This window comes from Sparus aurata, chromosome 9, assembly GCF_900880675.1.
Source record: "Sparus aurata chromosome 9, fSpaAur1.1, whole genome shotgun sequence".
NCBI lineage: Eukaryota > Metazoa > Chordata > Actinopteri > Spariformes > Sparidae > Sparus > Sparus aurata.
In genome coordinates, this window is record NC_044195.1 from 18,581,153 (window position 1) to 18,601,778 (window position 20,626).

General features: G+C 40.4%; 1 long non-coding RNA gene across 1 annotated transcript; it reads right to left on the reverse strand.

Annotated features, from left to right (window-relative positions):
- Positions 1-10,859: 10,859 nt before the first annotated feature.
- LOC115588211 (uncharacterized) lies at positions 10,860-20,156 on the reverse strand. The gene is made up of 3 exons (XR_003985290.1): positions 19,944-20,156; positions 12,880-12,963; positions 10,860-12,342 (listed from the first exon to the last, which is right to left on the reverse strand). It is a non-coding gene; the product is annotated as an uncharacterized LOC115588211 (long non-coding RNA).
- Between the last annotated feature and the right edge of the window lie 470 nt (positions 20,157-20,626).

The following is a 20,626-nucleotide window of genomic DNA, read 5'->3' on the forward strand; positions in this document are numbered from 1 at the left end:
ATATAATATTAATTTTGAATACACCAGTATAACAAAAGTCCATTACACATGTTTTAGCCTGCCCTGCTCTTAGCTAATATACATCATCTATTCAGCGGTTCGTTGCGTTTGAGCCTTGTGAACAACAAATCTTTAGAAACCAGGGTTCATTTATTTCATGAAATATTTCTGCTGAGATTTGTGTTTTCATTTTCATCCAGAATTTTGCACTTTATTTCACATTTAACTGTCAACCAAACCCTGTTTAAAGGGTAACTTACCACAAGGCTGAGCAGCAGTCTTTGAACCTACCAGCGTCATTTACAGATGAGGTTTGGTGTGGCCTGAAATGTAGTCTTTTGTATGTGTAAGCACACAGAGTAGAGAAGTCACAGGATCCTGTAGTACACCTGTACATCAGTACAGCAGGATGAGAAGCTAAACTTGAAATCGACTTTTCAATGAGGGATAAAAAGTAGATGTAATGGGAAGAATTTTTATCAAGGTAATTGTTGAAAAAAAATGTAAGACACGAATATTTATTCACCCCCAGCCCTAACCCTTATATATATCTATATATCTATATCTATATATATATATCTATATCTATATATAGATATACATATATAGATAGATATAGATATATAAATATAGATGTATAGATATATAGATACATAACTAGAAAGATTTATATATATATATATATATATATATATATATATATATATATATATATATACATACATACATACATATATATATATAAATATATATATATTTAAGATATATATATATCTTAAACAATGTATAAGAGTTCTTTAAAGGTTCAGTTTCTAAAAATTACACTTAAAAATCAACTTCTTACACCTTCTAGACCTTCAAAATGACCTTGCAAAAAGAGCCTGCAAATCCTAAACTTACTTCACATTTGTCAAAAAAATGTTGTTAAAGCTGCAAAGTTCTTATTCAGTCGATCATGAACAATTGCCTAATTCAACATCCAACAGAGCATGAGTAGCATGGCCATCCTGTTCTTTCTTGCTGCCTTTCAAGTGCCACTCATGTATTCTCTGGATTGATCTACCAAAAAATCTTTGTCTCCTCCCTTTGATGTACAACGAACTTCCTTGACCGGCAGTTAGTATGATTTTGCTCTTCATGCTGGGTTTGGAGTATAAAGTTGGCTAAATCTAATCTAATCCAGCAAACCAAAACAATGAGCTGAGAGTATCTTGAGGCTCTACAGATATTAATTTGCAGTGTACTGGAAATACTTTTTTAATGGTAAATGGTCTGCATTTTTATAGCGCTTTTCCAGTCTAACGACGACTGTACAATACATGCCACATTCACCCATTCACACACTGATGATGGAGGCTGCCATGAAAGGCCAACTGCTCATCAGGAGCAATTTGGGGTTCGAACTGGTGACCTTCCGATCACTAGACGACCCGCTCTACCCACTGAGCCACAGCCAGCTGTATAACTTGTTATACTAGAAAACATTTCACTTTAGTAGTATTTATACCATGGTCTGGGGGAATTCTCGATTCTGATTGGCTGCAGGGTGTCCATTAACCCCTGATATATGGACACCTACTAAGTAGTTCCAGTCAAATTGACTGTTAACCGCTGTAAATCAATGCGCTGGCTGGCGTATCAAATCTGAATATGTTATTTCCAGTACCGAGTGCAGTCCATCAGTCCTTCAGTGTCTTATCCTCTGAACACCACAGGGTGGCGACTGTAACACACAAGCTGCAGAAAGTACACTTCCCCTCTAAATTTACTGATACGCGAATACTCTCACATCCGTTCGCTGTTCAACTCTCTCTCTTCAGGCTGCGGCCACAGTAACGTTAAACATGGCCGGTCATTTGTTCGTGAAAATCTTGCTATTGATTTGGGGACAATGACATGACTGGTTAGTTAGCTAATCGTGTTAGCTAGCATACTGTCAAATTATGTTTACTGTTTGTCAACCGTATGCAATGTTATTGACTTTGAATCTTGCTAGCATAGCGTTAGCTTTCTGGCTCATCGCTGAGCGGACTAGAATATCTCCCGTTGCCAAGTCGTATCTATGGTCCGTCCTATTTACTGGAGGAGTGAACAACGCTTCCATTGCATAAGAACTTACGGGAGGGAAATGATTGTTCCAGGCATTAGTCAAACCCTCAGGCGTTACCAGGGAAACTAAGTTATGACTTGTGAAAAACTTTATATTTTGATTGTAAAACGCATGAAAATGTAAATTAATGGTCCGAATTTCTTTTCTTTGGCAAGTGACCATGGTATAAGCGGGATAATGCCCTTCGAGGTGTCCATAAACAGGAGTTAATGGACTTCGCGGAGGCAACCATCCGACGTGCCTCCGCGTCGTCCATTAACTCCTGTTTATGGACACCTCGTCGGGCATTATCCCTTACTTATTTTAATCATTTGAAAAAGAGGAGATTCATATATTTAACTGAAGAGCTTGAGTTATCCTTTGAATGGAAAACTTGCTTTTTGTTTGTTTCTCATTCAACCATTATTTATTTTTATTTAAAATACAGGCCTCCTTTCAGTCGGTGTTTCTGTTTATTAGTCGTCTTGGTGGTGAAAGAAGTTTCTAGGCTTTTTATTTAAATTTTGTTGGTTGGGCAACATGTGTGTTTGCATGTGGATTGTTGACTTTGCTTGTAGCTTGTATGTAAAAAAATACTTTTACTCATCAGATAATTTCTGTGTGTAATACTCATGTTAGTTCAAATGGTAAGCCTACATGATTTGTACATACTCTGCTTTGTAGTGTTGACCATTTCACCAATCATTATTTTAAGTATGCTCAACATAATTGGATGTTGGCTGTTTGAACTAAACCACCCTTGCCTAGTGTTGTTTTCTTTTCAAATTATTTGTAATTCACACCATGTTAATGTTTGGTGAATCATTATAAATTAATTAAGTAGTTAGCAAACACAAAGAGCCCGTTGAAAATGAAAATGAAACATTTGTATGCTTAAATGTCTTCACAGACCCCTGATAGTGCTGGCTTGTGACTGTGTAAACATGCAGACAGACAGTTTTTGAAAAGTAAACTTCTTGTAGATGACAGATGCAACTTCATTTAATGAAGACATAAGTAGCATCTGATAAATCCATCTTATGACATAAACATTCTTAAAAAAATGTTGAAAATAATGTTTTCCGAACACTAATCAGAAATCAATAAATGCAAATGGCAATAATATATTAAAGTATCACAAGTACTAGTAGAAGTAAATGACAGATGTATTTACATGTACGGTATGTATACTGTGCAGCATGGGGCACCCGATGATCAGCCTTGCCAATTATTTGATCTGATAGTCAGCATTTTTCTAATTATAAAATTTAAAGTTTAAATTGGTGATGAACCAAATTCATTTAAATCTTTAAATGTAAAAAGTGGAATGATGATATTTACCTCCAAAATATAATGGAGTGGGTTCAGAAAGTCGCAGAAAATAGAAATACTCTAAAGTGAAAGTACCTCATTCCTTCACTGAGGATTGAGCAGTTCTGGTTCTCCAATCAGTTAATATAAGAAAATACATTATAAGTAATCAAATAAATAATCAATAGACAATGGAAATGATTGTTAGTCGCATCCTACTCTCATTGCATTCTAAAACACATTGCATTTGGAAGTGACTAACCTTTATCTGTGTGTCAATAGCAGAGATTGCACTTGAAGAACTCTAAACTTTTCTTTTCTTGCCTTGGAACTTACTGTAGGTCTTTGTTTTTTCTCCAAGAGGTTAGTAGCTGTCCACCTCTTTCTGGCAGACTGTTAACTGACAAGCTTCGAGCATTTGGCAAGATGTTATCCAGCAGCAGAGCTCATCTACAGCTCTGACAGCCCGCAGCACCTGCCAAAGGATCTTCTTACCTTCACTATCTGCTGTGAGCGAGCAATGCTCAACGCTGAGGGAACTGTTTCAGTCTCCCTCATGCTGGAATTTCTCAGCTTGTTCCCGTGTTTCCTTTCTCTTTGATTAGACAGAGGAAGTCGAGGAGATACTTTCATGGATAATGAGACACTGGACAGAGGTTTTATTTGTTTCCCAAGCTAAGGTCTCCATTGGTCTGTTGGCAGATGTGCTGTGAGTTCAGAACGGCAAACACCCTGTCATTATCCTACTTTTCTAATCATTAAGTGCAGAATGCTACAGTAGAAAACAGCTTTCTATTGTGGAGAATGAGAAGAACATGAAGACTTACCTCTGCACTGCTAGATGCTAGTATTATCCTCAAGCGTACAAGTTTTTTTTTTCTTTTTGACTGATGCAATCTGGACACAGCTGAGGAGGTAGATGAGAAGAATTTAATTTGCTCTCCTTTCTACTTCAGTGCCCGCAAACTTAAGGTCTTATGTCTAATGCAGTCGTGACCATGATAGATAAGCCCGATAAGTCTACAAAGCCAGCTTCAGTGCATCTGAGATTAGCACATCTTCCCGATCTGGGACCGCGGGGACGACCCCGGCCTTGGTGACAGGACAGCTGGACATAAAAGTCTTGGAGAACCTGGGCAGTTCCTCACAAGAGCATGTGCCATAATTAGAGCCATAATGGCATCTGAATGCAGCGCAGGTTAATGAAACTCTGTCTCCGCGAGGGAACCGGGGGCTTTTGGGTAAAGAAAACAGCAGGGTTCTGCCAGGAGCCCGATGATAGCAATTTGCAGAGTGAGTTATGTTCTATAACCTCGAAGGAGCGAGTACTTTGAGCATGTTTTGTTCTTAAATGGGGTATAGTTTTCCATTTCCCATCCATTAATATGCATAGAACAGCTAATGAGGCTGAACCAACTAAGATAATAAGATTCTGAGGCTACAGCACCGCTGACTGCATTAATGGTGTATGACTTTGTGGTGAGGCATTTGTCTCTGGATGCCATTGGACATAAGCACAAAATGGAAACCTAAAGAAACTGTGCTCAGTGGCACATGGATACAGTGAGGCTTTGATCTGCATTTTGCAGTTATTGCCTTGTTGAAATGCTCCAGAAGAGAGGGCCTTTATCCATTGAGATTATGTTTTAACGAGTATTAAAGGACTCATTTAATTGCCTCATTTTTTACATTTTAATTTGCACATTGCTCATGATCTGTAAATTAAAGCTGTTCCCATATAGAGCATATTGAGAAGCAAGAAATCTGAAATCCTGTAAGCATATTTTTTTTTGCATTTTGCTTCAAAAATGTTTTGAATTCCAACTTTTAATCAACAATATGATTATAAAAATGATGTCCCTTTTGTTCTAGACAATTTTATTACAACACTTATCTCTCTTTAGGTCTCTTTCAGCACTAATAACACACACTGACCCTATCAGTGTCAGTATGAGTACAAAAGTAGAAATAAAACATTGATTTCTGTCTCCTTAGTTTACCACCATGTAGTTGAACCTGCAGAGAGAGGAACTGTGGAGGTCGTCTGGAGTTGTATTGGCAGATTGTGGAATTATATTAAACATGAATATAAATATAAAGAAGCGTAACGTCCTCCAGGAGGTAAAAAACCTCTGATTTTTGCCCTCTTCCCGTCAGCAGTTTTCTGCAGCGGCGTATTAGCTGTTGTCTCCTCTCAGTAAATAACGTGTCCTCATTCAGTCACAGTGAAGAGAAAGAGCATATGACTACAATGGGCTATTATTGGCTATAATAGGGATGAAGCAGACTCTCAGGAGAGACTGGGAGACTTGTGAACTGGAAATGTCTGCTGTTCATCACAGCATTTTACAGCCAACATTTTCTGTGCAAGAGCAGCATCACTGCCCCAGGATAACTTACACTGATGCCTCACTTCATTTACACAGTGCAGTTTTTGCCTCCGCTCGAACAGAAACTGCTGTTAGGTGTTAGGAAAAGGTAGACAACTAGACCACTAGACCAGCCCCCCCGTATAGGTCCATATACACCACTGAACACCCTGCAAATATCAGGGATCCTCATCACTCTCCCTCACCGGCTGGACCTTCCTCTTTTTGAACGACTTAACCCAGGAAACGTCTTCCTCATTCCTCATCTCCCTTTTTCGTCTCAAGTATGCCACCCAGTCAGTCAGCATCACTCCCTTTATCCACCCTCTTTCTCTTCTTACATCCTTATTTCGTCATGGAGGCCTCCCTACATTTTCTTTACTCGACTTAATACAGCAGCGATCACAGCACAACTCGCCATCGCGCCCTCTTTAGCCATCTCTCATCCCTCCCTGTTTGAAGGACCCCCCTCCCTCTGTTCCAGAACCCTCTCCTTTCCTCCACCCCCCGCCCCCCCATACTGACCCTCCTCTCTCCACCCCCCTGGCTGGACCCCTCTCTCTGGTGCGGGGCCTGGCTGTCAGGCCCTCTCCTGTGAGTGCGGCTGCTGTGATTTCCTCTGGGCCATCAGGTGGGCTGCTGCTAACTAGCCAAGCCTGAGACAGGGTGACCTCAAGCCTCAACATGATGGGTCTGAATCAACAATGTGTTCGCCTAAACAGGGAGGGAGAGACCAAACAACTTAGAGGGCTGTCTGCCAGCAAGTAAACCAACAACGCTTGCATCTCAAAGTTATCTACCTGCAGAAATTTTATTGTGCGAGTAAGCATTTAATTCCTTTCCCTAAAAGTGCCTATTGGCTCTAACTTAGAGCTTTTTAGTCTATACTAAACTGTTTTTTCGCTTGGGTGTGTTTGCTGCAGTGTTTGTCGCAGTGGTGCCTCGCAGTAGGTGTATTGTAAATCAACTGGGTGCAGCGTGAACTGTCATTATAGTGATCATTAACACTCGTGATATCATCAGCGCATGGCAGACACTTAATTATCGGATCCCTTCTTCTGTTTCAGAGGCCCTGGTGTATTTTTCTTTTTCAGAACAATTTCTGATGTCTGCAAAATCCATAAAAGCCTGTCTGATTAGAACAAGCTCAGTTTAATGAGTTTCTCCTGCGCCGCTGTTTCAGGTGGATCTCATTAAGGGTAATCATACTGTAGTATGAGTTCTAAGGAGGACTTTATACACAAGCCAAGGCTATCTAAATTGATTTTCCCTCTCAATATTGAGTATTTAACAGGTGAGATTCCGAAAAAAAATGTCATCCTGCTAATCAGATATAAAGACTGATCAAGTAAACGTTTCTGTCTACTGTCCACTGTGCTGTGACTGTGCAGAGCATTTAGGTAATAATCAAATTTAATGATGGCATTACTGAATAGCTGAGGCTTGCTGCAGTCGTCCTTCCTCTGCTCCTCAAAATGTTTCAAACTTTTTCTCTTCCACAATTCCCTTGAGCTAGCCTCCCATCATATCTGAAATGCGCTTACAGCAGTGGCCGTCTTTTGCTTGAGAGCTCTTTGCCTTATGCTTCCATCAGAGGAGACTGAGTCTCACAGATGCACTGCTTAACAATGCCATCCCCTGCTCCCATCAGAGGGGGGAAGGTTGCGGAGCTGCGCCCCGCAGAATAAGGGGGGCAGGTCCCCTGTGATTGGCGAGAGCTGAACATCGATGCCAGCTTCCATCTGTCATGATAGCCTATCTCTGAACCTTCAATCTGTCAAAAGCTTGCTGCCTAGCTGAAGGCTCCAGGAGATTTGGCGTGCTAAACAGATTTGACAACAGGCATTATCACTGCGAGGGGCCCGGCGAAAAACGCCATCAACGTGTTAATTGTGGCTGGAGATGTAAACTGTCACTTCTCATCTCATTTAACACTTGCTTTGCCAGTTTTTTATCACCTCATATTCCTCTTTAGAAAACATATGGAAATGTTTTGGCTGACGCTCTAATACTTGAATAACAGTATCTGCTTTATGACTTTAGGTTGTGGTTTATTTCCTCAAGGCGATAAGGCCTAAAGAATTAGCACTGTTTTGTCCTTGGGTTCACTGAGAAGTCAAGACAGACACCTCGACTGTTTATATACTGTCTGAATACAGCTGTTTTGAGTAATTTAATGTGAAAAAAATGCAACAGTACAACTGATCAGGGTTCACATTGCATATTTAACATCCAAAGGTTCGCCACTGAAGTTTCAGTTGGGCAAACATGTGAGCTCAAGCTGTCTTTATTTTGCACCTTATCAACAACTAATACATCATCATTAACAGTTGAACCGCTGTTTGTAAAGATCAGAGCATGTGTTTTACAGATCATGACACTGACAAAAATTACATTTTAAAAACATGTCCACAGCCCAAATATCACAATCCGTCAATTTCAAAATGTCATATAAAAATTAAAGGAAACCAAGCTCTTCTTTTTTAAATGATATTTTCTGTGATTTCATAGTGCTCACCTAAAAATAGTTTAAAGTCAAAATTTCTCTCAAATGTTTTGTTTTTGCCTTTATGTCACTATGTTTTCCCTTTCAGAGGCATCTCCAGAGTGTCAAGCCTCCTCCTATTATCACTAATTGATTATCCTCTATCAAAGCACCTTATTATTTGTGAGTTGTAGCGATCAGCCCTATTATTTGTGGGCTTTCCCCTGACAGGCCTTTAATGGTGATGGTTGGTTTAACCCCCGGGCCTTGCTAATAGGATTTAGCAGCAGGTGACTGGTAACACAGACACACACACCCCTCTAACCCCTTCACCCCCAGGAATATCAGATCCTCCCACTGCCTGCTCCCTGAAAAAAAGAAAAAAGGCATCCAAACAGTGCACTGATACAGCCTCGTCATCCCCCCTGAGTAGATTGTATCTGTATGTGCCGTGGTGAGGCAGAGCTGTGGTGTCACTCCCGGCTCTTGGCTTTTGTTTTGAATCTGTGGAGTCAGGATGCATGCCGCAATGTATGCAAAAGCCAATGCAAATAAACCCGAGGCAGACGCAGCGCCATCTTGGAGATGACAGACGCCGACCAGACGAAAAGGCCACGGCCCCTATACTCTGGTCGTCTCATGACAGCGATGTCATTACAAGCCACAAGGTTTGCAGTGTCTTCTGATGTACATTTTAATGTTTACTATCCTTCAGCTTTGGAAAGTGTAAGTTATACATTAGACGCAAATGTATGCTACTTTTAGAGAATTTAATTGATGGAATATGTAATCGAGAAATGAACATATTTTACCTGTAATTGTGAGAGACCATCAGTAGTAGTGGGCTTGTCTTAAGGGTTTCCCCTGTGTATGTGGCTAACAGGGCTGTCAGAACTGCTAGCTTACCCAGGTGAGGCCTCCGTGTCATTATAGCGCCCCTGTCCATCAAGATCAGAGCTGCTAACCGAGGCAGGGCCATTCTCTCAGCTTTTATCACTTTATTTGGTGTCCATCCTTCCACTGTCTGCAGACAGCAGAGGCCATCCATTTCTACCCCGACACTGATGGGAAGGGGGGGAAGCACAAGGAAGCCTGGGTGGTTGCGGCGTTGGCTGATGGGGGGGGGGGGGGGATAACATGAGGAGAACGGCACCATGAGGAGTCGGGAGGGGATGGGTTTGTTATCCTGGTAATTAAGGACAGAGTGGCTTCCATGCCGGGTGCGCGGACAGGATGTGGCAAATTACTGGAGTCTTTGTGAGGAAAAGCTGCTCCCTCTCTGCTCTGTCCGTTCTCAGGGGACCTCATCATCTTCTCTAACAGTCAGGATGGGATTTTGTACCCTCTATTCCCTCACCTTCTCCTTCCCTCTTTCTGTCTCTCCTCTCATTTCCTTTCACCTCCCTCTGTCACCTTGCTTCTGAAATGCATCTCAAAGTCTAAGGTAACATTGCAGCTTCTGAATTGTAGATGAGTATGCTGATGATGGACTTGTGGAGCGAAATGCAAAACTTTCAAGAGCTATTTTTGTCGATTTTATTTCCCCCTGAAACATGTTGTCTTGATAAAACATTGGTTTCATATTTACAAATTGAAAAAGATTTCAATTAATAAATTTTTTGAACATCATTAGATGGATTTTGACAATTAACTGTGTGTGTGTTTCACATAGTGATTCCTTTGATATGCAAAGAATGATAGAGAAACAGCATCGTAAGTGGGATTCATATGACTATTTCACTCCTATGAGACGTCACAAGGTGTCACCAAACGCAGAGACCACAAGAGAAGTGTTTTGGTGCTTTGGCATTGCTGTGTAAATTCTGAAAAGGGGACATTATCCCTTTTTTTTCTCTTGACGTTTTGTTCTGGGTTCCTCCGGCGGTGGTGCTCAGGTGGGGCTTGAGAAAACGGTGGCCCTCACAGCGACATGCGGCAGCAGCAGCAGCAGCCGCAAAGCAAGACAGCAAGAGAACACTCTGGGGTTTAAAAGTACCCAAAGCATCCTGGGTAATTAGCCATTACGGCGCTGTCACAGAGGGTTCTGCAGTCAATACAGAGATAATTTGGGCAATGGTGAATGACAGTGCTGTCCAGGCTTTTGGGATGATCAAGGACAGATCCAGCTGCACCAGGCATCTGTCAGGCCCATGAATCACTCCTCCAGCCAGCAGCTGGGTGAGTGGAGCAGAGAGAATCGCTGGAGAGGCATGTGCAGACACACAAATAAACATGTTCCCCCTCTCTCTCCTCGCCACACCGGGAAATGGCTATTAAAGGTCTGCCGTTACAGAGCACCGAGTGGAAAAGGCTTGTTACCTTCAGTGGCAAATGAATGACATTGGGAATACGGTGAGGAATAAAAGTCAGACCAAGGGGACATTTCTCACAGTTATTTCGGCCGTGTAGCTAAAACTGAGGAATGCAGTTGGCATGCAAAATTGGATCATCCAGTTCTCAAAGAAAAGTATAATGAGTTTTACACAAAAACAACAACAGAGCTTCCTGTTGTGGTGCAAAAATCTGGAAACCTCTGTTTACTCACTTAATGACAGTTGAAAAACAATCACAGTGTTGAGATTACATCAGGTTTAGAAGATTTAAGTAAATTGGCATCATCAAACACTTTATTTGGATTTTAGAAAGACAAGGTACAAAGCAGCTTACTTGTTGTATACAAAACGCTCCTCTTCTTCATACTTTATGCAAGTGGTGGAGCCTCGTCAGCCCAATATTTCACCTAGTGTGTGTGAGTATTTTTTCTGATTTAATGATAACAAAATATGGTTTTGCAAATACAAATACGTAACAAAAAAAAAAAAAATCACATTCTGTACACGATACTGTACATAAAAGTTAATATTGTGACTTGAGTGAGGGTCATAAACCTCTGTTGATGATTCACTGTCCACAATTATACCACATTTATGAATGTTGGCTTTTTCAGACCACCGTGAACATATGTAATTTACAAAAATGTGGGGTAATATTGAATCACTTTCAGAGGAAAAAATCTGAGTAATTTACTGCTTGTCCCAACGGTGCTTCATCGCCTCGAAGTGTAAAATAATATTACATTGACCGTATCGTGTGTTATCAGAGCTGCCACTTTAGTAGGATCCCCATAGATTTTTTACAGCCTACATGAACCTTCAGAAAACCTTGTTCCTGTTTATTAATTTATTTGTTGAAAACTTTCTTCTAAGATTTTACTGATCAGAACACATGAGGTTATTTTGAGCACATAAATAACAGTTTTGTAATTAAAATCATAAAAGCTCAGCATCTGTACATGTACACAAACCTGAAGATTAGATAAATTAAAGGTGCTGTTCTTAACAATTTTGTGGCATGTGACACTTTAACTTAGCTGATGGGAATAATTAGTTACATCAACTAATATTTGGAGAGTTGAATATATTTTGATTGTATTTTTAATTTCCTGTGATTCTTTTTCTAAACAAATTTAAACGTGACATCTTTCTGTTGGTGAAGTTATTGGTCTACGTGTGTGTACTGGTTCATTTCAAGTCACTTCATTTGCATCCACAACAATATCATTGTGCAGGTTAGCTGCACTTTAGTCATATAATTATTTTGTCACATCATATTCACTATTGTACATTCTACATTCTTACCTACTCTTTTTTATCTTTTAGTATTGGTATTTGTTAGATGCTTTAATTCATTATTTAAAGTGGCATCTTGAAAAAGACATTAAAGTTGTAGTGGTGTCATCCGAAAATGGGGCCGAGCAGTTATCCTCAATTATTCTGAGTGCATTAACTATATCTGCTTTGATATCAAATGAGCAGTTATCAGGATTTTGGAGCTCTTTTCCTTTTTTGATTCTGTATAAGTGGTGAAGATAATTTGCTGTATATACCATAGATGCACACACACCTCTGTCTGAGATATAGGTCCTACCTCTGTGCAGCGTATTTAATCATAGCTGTAAAGGCTCTGCTGTGGGACTGGGGCTTCTTCTTATCATACTTTAATCAATACCTCGCTCACTATGTTAACACAAAGCAGTCCTCTCAACACTGTAGAGATGCAGTGTCCTTGCGCTGTGGATGATGAGTCTCCTGAAATACATGCAGAAGTGAAATATAGTTTAAAACTGTATTTTTTTGTGTGTATACATTTTTCAGATGAACATGATCTAGTTTTAAGTATGCATTTAAACAATCAGCCTTTCTGTATTTGTCTTGTTGATGTGCAGGATAGCTTTAATTTGACTTCTGGTGATTTCCACAGTTTATGGTGTGATTGCATAAAAAAAAAAGGCAGCAACCTATTACAGGAAAGGGAAGCGGATTTAGAGTAAGTCACCTTCCTTCAGCATAATCACTACCATTCATCTGAGAATGCTATTAACTTCATGATAGGCAGTGAAAGTACCTATCCATCTCATATACAATGAATTCAAAGATGCACAACACTGACAGTCAATTAAAAATGAAAGATAATCCGCTCCTTGCTTTTTATTGAAACGCTTATATTCAATTTCATATATGTGCTATAAATACCTGCCATGATATTACATCAGTTTTTCTATTTATCTGCCTTTTTTTTTTTTTTTTTTTCCCTAAAGTGGAAAACTATAACATCTGAATATTTACCTGCCTTTTAGCAGGGCGGGTAGCATCTTGGTGTTGTATGGCCATGTTTTAGTATTCCTCTGGGATCCATTCCTGTATATGTGTCTATAAAGGGAATTTGCAGAGAGCAAAGTGAACATGTTATGTCGGTCATTTGCTGTGCAAGGATATTTTCCTCCAAACTGCGTTTTAAATGCTGTGTTTCTCCCCATTACTCTGCGCCGAGAAACATTTAAATGCCCTTTAATTAGAGTGTCCTTCCTCTCTATCGATAGGCCACTGGTAATCACTCAGAGGACTAATGACTCCTAATTGAATTGCTTTAAAGTGAAACACAATAGGTCCCGTCGTCAGTACCCCAAACAGCAACGTTTGGGAGTGAATCCAAAACAAGGGTCATTTTCTTCAGCGTTTCGTTAATCGACAATACATATTTTCACAGGAGCAGAGAGGAACCTGACGTTACTGTGGTGATGTCAGATGATGCTCTCTCAATAGAGCCTTGGGGAGGGGCGGGGGGACTGGATGGGGGTGGCTTGTGGATCATCAAAATCTCAGTAGATATTGATTTGATCTTTTCATATTGTCAAGGAGAAATCTAATCATAATAGAGCAGCATAGCATGATATCTCCCTCAAACGCCTTTTAACAGCTATTGCGCCTCATTATCCAGTTTGCCTCAGATACAGTGTGAAATCCTCCTGAGCACTAACAGACCTGTGAGGGTGTCCTTTTCAAACACATGTGCTGGCCTAACAATCAAACACTTTCATCCGCGGTTCCTGCGCTTTCAAAACGAGACTCTTGAAATCCGCAGAATAGCTACATGTGGGCAATCGTGCGACAGGACAAGCAGTGTTCGTGTATTTCTCCGGCAGGTCACGGCAGTAATTATGCAAAATATACTTCACAGGTAGTTATAGAGATAGTTAAAGTGGCTGCGTTCTGACACATCTCTAAAACAGAGGTAAGGGCTGCACCTCCAGTTAAACACAGCTCGGTTGTAACGGAATGAAAAGTTGTAATGAAAAGGATGAAGAGGACGAGCAGTTTTGTATAGATATGCTGTACATAGAGAGATTTTATATAGAACTTAATGATCCTATTTCCTGTGAGTGTCATTGGCATCACAGAAACTTTTCTGTCCTAATTATCCATTTCAGCCTGTCTGTTTCACATCTCTGCAGTCCCTCATTATCCCTGCAGCCACCTCACAGTCTGCTCAGTGTTACATTAGTAAAATAGAGCCTCTGATTTGTCCTCAAGCACAGACGTTTGAAAAACAGAGCAGGGAATGAGAGCGAGGGAGTGAAACAAAGAAAAGGGAAGAGAAGAGAAGAGAGGGGAGAAAAAGTCTTACGTATTAGCCTGGACGTGGCCTCGTGTGTTGAATATATTGACCGTGTCACCCTCCAGTTTTTGGGGAGAAACTAAATTCAAGGCCGCGCCGGGGATTTGACGCATCACAGACATAATAGGGGATATTTTGGTTTGCTCTCTGAAGTATGAGACCCCCCCCTCCCTGATGTAGGGAGTGTGAACTGCTGCCGGAGGGCATTTGTAAAACAAAATACTTTACTGGACTGTGGAAACAATGAGCGCCCACACCCCCGCGGTTGTAATGATGCAGTGAAAACCAATTCAACTGTTCTTAAAACAAAAGTGGCCCTGATTCAGAGAGCCTCACTCTCGCCTTGTTTGAATACAATGTTCTACATGTTAACCTGAAACTAGAAATGTCTCTGGGCTACATCTACAATAGCTGCCTCGGCCTTGCTCGCTGTGACATTATGTCGGTCTTATTAAAGCTCTCCGCGTATCTCACTGGCCATATTTCAGCACAGAAATGACAGCAATAAGAACCTGATCATGTTGGGTCACTCTGTTTGAAAGCAGCTCCCGCCTCGGCTTCCCTTAATTAAACCCACACAGCGCTCTTTCATCTTTGCATATTCCACGGCTGGGACATTGATACTCATTATTTCTTAAGTCTAAACACCAAGACTGTGTCAAGAATGCATCCATCACCGGCAAGCTTCTCAGAGTCAGCAGAATTTTTTTTCCACTCTGTCAGCAAATTTGCCAATTTGCAATTTTCTTTCTGGGGGTTCTGACATGTTTTTATCTCCTAAGATGACTTTCAAATGCAGAGATCATGAGGACGGTGGCTTGTTAGTCCTCTCTCCCAACTCCCCCCTCCTGACTCTAATGACAGTAATTAACAAGGCCACATTAGAGAGCCACCTCAGGAAGCGTCTGACTGTTCATTTGCATGGCGTTAATACAGGAGGGTGCCGTGCAATGAAAGACTTCGCCACGAGTGCAGCAGTGCAGCTCTGCCTGTTTGGCAAGCCTTCGTGTTCTTCACAGCGCCAGGGCCTATTCTCCCATTCATTATGTGCCTAAAGCTTGAGTTATCCTCTCCTTGGTGCGGGGATGAATGTTATTAAAGGCATGGCTGTCTGACACAACTCTAATGAAAAATAGGATGTTTCTGAAGGTTATGTTGCCAGCTATCTCAGAAATGCCTGCTTCATTTTTTCCCACCCCAGCATAGGGCAGTGTAATTCCCACCTCTTGATAGATCTTTTTTCTTAAGTTTTTCGTGGCTGTGTGCGCAGGAGCCTCATCATAAAGAGACCTTTATTATCCGTGTTTCTTGCTCTGTAGATGCTCAACAAAGGGCGAGACTGGACTTTTTGGCAGATCATACAATTGTGAAAAACTACATCCATGTGTCTTCAAGCGGTGGTTCTCTGCTCGGTGGGTTTAATTGAGTGGCATTGCTGCATTTTTCATGCAGACTTGTTTTATTTTGCTGCATTTATTAAGATTTTGTACCTTAATTTTCATAGCTATTTTAGATTTTGTGTAAACTCATATAAACATTATTGAGATTACAAATTTCATGTTGCGGTCCTCATTCGGATGACGCAGGCTCGTGAGCGAGAGGGACGACTGTTCAGCATTTAGGGTCAGATGCACTTTTCAGAGCTCTGTCAGAGGTGGCAGGTCACGCAGAAGATGACCCAACCCGCCCACACTGACGGATCCCAGCCCTGCCCTTAAGTCTAAAGCCTCCCTTCCCCCCCAATGTGGCTCCCTGCCCCGGTTTGGCCTCGCCAGTCCCTAACAGCCCCATCAGAGCCACATGGGAGGCCTGTGACAGACACGCAAGATACAAGGCTGCTCCAATTTAGCCTCGTATTCAAATAAAAGACTTCTCTGCAAAGTCACCATGTCATCATCTTTTTATAACTTCATAACCGTTGCCAAAAACAAAAACAACACTGATGTTAGAAAACTTACTGTAAATTACACACGATTAACAATTAATGATGAGGAGATATCAGTGGAACCAATACTCCGGATTTTTTTAATGTCTGCGCAATAACATAGAAACATAAAGCCTGAAATGTATCTGAATCATTCATTTAATCTTGTTCAGATAATCTTACATGCGTGAAATTAAAAACAAGACACGTGAAAATTAAAATAAAGCTCCTAATCAGTTATAATCTGATTAAAACATAACAGCAATGATAGTTGTTTGAAATTATCCTGATTTACACTCATCATTTCTTTATTCAGTGAATATAAATACATTGGCCAGGTTTCCTTTCACTTAGGACATAAACCTAATAATAATGATAATAATAATAATAATAATGATAATAATAATAATAATAATAATAGTAAAGACTACAAGTTGCACTGTGCATAGAAGACAGGTGACATGCAGAACAGAGGTGCAATCATCAGATCATCATCTGAGAAATAATGAATTATTTTATTATTATTTAAGGAAAATAAATAAATGAGAATATTCTTCTGAATCTGATGTTGGGTGATAAGGATGACAGTAACATCCTGTCTAAGTTAAAAATTGGAAAGTGGGTTAATGGGGAAAAATATAACTCAAATACAAAAAGAAATCTCAGTCAACACTGCCAAATACAGTCTGAACTAAAAACAGTATCATGTGTTTTCACAATCGGAGAAAGATTTCAGTGAGCTAATATTTCGACCATTATAAGACTGATTTTGATGATAAATAATTGAGTTTCACAAACTCTGAAACCCTCAAATTGAGAAAATGAATTTTTATAAGTAATAAAATGCTGCCAGGCTTCAATCAGTGACATTTCTTTTCTTCTCTTTATTGATCACTTAACATTTTTCAAATCCACATGTAACCAACAATGTTTAAATGTTACATAAAATGTCTGTTCATTCGGCTCATTTTCTCTCAAAAGAGTTAACATGGAAGTTTACCTTCAGGCATAAAGATCAGTTATTACTGATTGTCCTTTAACAAATAATTTTCGTTCAACATCAGACAGCAGACTGCAACTCTCAAAAGTCTTTTTAGAGTCTTTTGCATATTTTCTAGTATTAATGGTATTAATTAATCACACCATTTTATGTTGCTGCCATTCAAAGTCAAATATCTTTCAGACCACACCGCTGCCAGGGTTGTATTGTCCTCTTAGCTGCCTTGTCTGCTGTGTAATCAGCAACAGACCCTAAACACAGATGTTTCGGGGTCAGCCAGCAAGACCTCTGACAATTGGTTACCACCTCTTACTGCGTGTAAATCACAGCCAACGTCAGCGTCCCCTAGATCCATGGGTATGTGGGTGTTCCCCCTTGCCAAAAAGACAAGTTACAATCTGATAGTTGTGCCACTTAAATGCTTAATTGTTTGAGCCTGAAACCAGGTTTGTTTTTTTTTAATGTTTTCTTTTTAAATTCTACATCCACTGGGGTGTCAACTGAAATCTCATAGATATACAGTTCATTAGCACATTTTGTGTATCACCAAAGGAAAGACACGCTCATGTTAAAAACCTGACTAATTTAATTTATCGAATAGGCTGATCTTATAGCTCCATCACCTGTGGAGCGTTTAAAAACATGCAACTGTTGTCGCTGTTGTCTAGCATCGTGGTTTGTTAGGGATGTTTTTGAAGCGGCGACTCGCCGTGTCAGATTATGCCACATATCCATTTGACTTTCATAAGCTGTTTACGCTTCAGAAATTGTGGCAATGGCTTCTCTCTTGTGCAAAGGCTTTTACATATGTTGTGTGTCTCAGAAATGCTGCCCCAGTTATAGCTATCATTCTAAAAAACACAACAACCCCACAAGGTTACACGAGGCTTGTCATTTTCAGTTTTCTTTTGTTATTTGCATCTGCTTTGGTGTTTGGATAAAGCTTGCTGAGATAATTTAAGTGCAAAAGGAAGAGGAGGTTAAAAGAAGCGATGAATTCTCACATCTGTCTGCCATGAAACAAACTAATTGTTATGATTTATTTTAACTTTCTCACTATTAACCTAATCGCAGTCCAATTATTTCTCCATTCTTATATAAATAACTACTCTCTTCCATGTTTTTTTTAAGAGCCAGTGATCTTCGACTGTATTTATGGCTTATGTTTTACACAAAGCCTGGTAATAATGTGTTTAATGTGGACAATATTGCTTACACATGGTCTCTTATTAGTGAGTGGTAGTCTGGTCGCAGGATCAGTGGCAGTATCCTTAAGGGATGGCCTCTCTTAGGGGAAGGATGAAACAAGTGCATGTGAAAAAAACCCCAGCGTGAGTCCTGTTCAAAGGCACAGACGAGTTCTGACTGGATTAACATTTATTGACCGTCCAAGCTTTACTTCTTTTTTTTTCCACCTCCCTTTTTTTTATTTTCTCTTTCCTTTTTTTTTTGCTGCAGGACAAAGATTCAAACTTAATTGCAGTGGCTGTTCCACCAACTGATCACCAATGTGCCAACAAAAGCCTCCCTAATAGGCGCTTCATTAAGGATTAGAAAGTCTCTATTACAAAACAAATTAAGCATGCTCTGATCTTAACCTATAGGTCGAACGGCATTACAGCAAAGTTTAAGCTGTTAGATGGCTGAAAAACTTATTACGGGTTAGCGCTGAGGTAGCAGTTTGGTATTGATTTTACGATAGCTAGGTATGATGATTTATGGAGTGCTTGTGTCAGTATAACAAGCTGAAGGACACACAATATCATCTCCAACATCATTAAAATTCAGAGGTCTCCAGAGCTAGCTCATCAAGTACTGTTCACCACCTTGGAATTTCATACAGACACACGCATATACACACACCCACACACACATACATATATATATATATAAATAAATATATATATAGTCAGAAATATCAGGATCAAGATGTGTTTTCACTCAGAATTTCAGGTCTTTGCATCACTTTGATGCATTAAAAGCACATCTCTGTTTTGTTTTAACTATATTAACTCTTTTTTTCTCTTTTTTAATTTGCACTATTACAGCATGCTTATCTTCTGATTTGCGTATAAGCTTGGTTAATGTTTATATCAATCGTACAGCACAGAGGTTCAAAAGGTCTACCCTCAACACAATCAGCGCCTTGGTCTCTGAGCAGCGCTACCAAGAGTCTGGGCAGTAAAATGTGTGGTACACTAGAGCCCCCTGTGGGCACATGACAGTAATGCTGGCTGGTAATAATGAGCCATAGCTACTTATATTTGGGTGTTGAGAATTTGTCCCAATGTTCATGATGAACATTATCTGACTGCCATTTTTTTTGTGTGTTTCTAAGCAGTTTTTAATGATAATCAGCTGCAATTCTTCAGCAGTCTGCTTTCTTATTATTTGAATAATCCCTACATTTTAATTTTTAATTTTTTAATTTTGTAATTTTCTTTTCTTTGAATGCTAGAAGTCACTTCTTCTAATTCTAATGTTGCCCACGTTTATACACTAAACAGACATCAAGCAAAAGTGGTGAAACTGTTTGCAATCACTATCACATACTTTTGGAAATATGTTCCATTAATGATTTAGAAAGTCAAAATTCTTCTGTGGTAATCTAAATGATAATGAATTGAAATTGCACCGTTCACTTCAAAATCAACATAAAAGCTACTTTACAAAGAAAGACGTCTGTAGAATTTGCAGTGCAGTAATAAGGGGATAATAGAAAAGCAAACAAATCATTTGGCTGTCATCTCACAGAAAAACACCCCTCCTTCCCCCCCAAAATAAACCCCAACAAGGAGACTTCAGACTACCATATCAGGTCGGGCTGTCCAAGGATCGGCCTGTGGGATGGAGGTAAGCTTCTGGGCTTCTGTCTGTCTCTCAGATTCCTCTGGATCCACCCCCCTCCTGGATCCCAGATTCTCTCCATCATCTCCTCCAACCGTGAGGTCTAACCGGCAGGGCAGGGGCGTGTGGGCGGACATGCTGGGCGCTGGCAGCGTGCTCCGTCTGCTAGTGAGTAATGCGAGTACAGAGACGACCCCCTCCACCCCCACACACGCACCCCCCTCCAAACACACACACACACCTCACACTCCTCGAAAGAGATGGGCCATAGATGGAGAGGCTGCTGCTCCTGCTGTGACTTGGCGCACCCCACTGGACAGCTGGAGACTTAGGGAAAGGAGACGCTGCCAAACATGCCTGACAGAGCAGGGGAGTGCCGGAGGTGCGAGGCTGGGCGAGGCCTGAGGTGGCTCCCATACCTGCAGCTGATCACCGGCCCATCATCTGTAATTATCTACACTTATATACCAGTGAGATAGAAAAAAGAGGGGTGGTGGACACACATACACACACACACACACACACACACACATACACATTTAGAATCACATTAAGGGCGCTCATGAAAACAGAATCATTGACCAGCCAGTGGAAAAACCAGTGAGTTTGGAATGAATGCACCTAATTATGTTCCTCTGATGAGGAA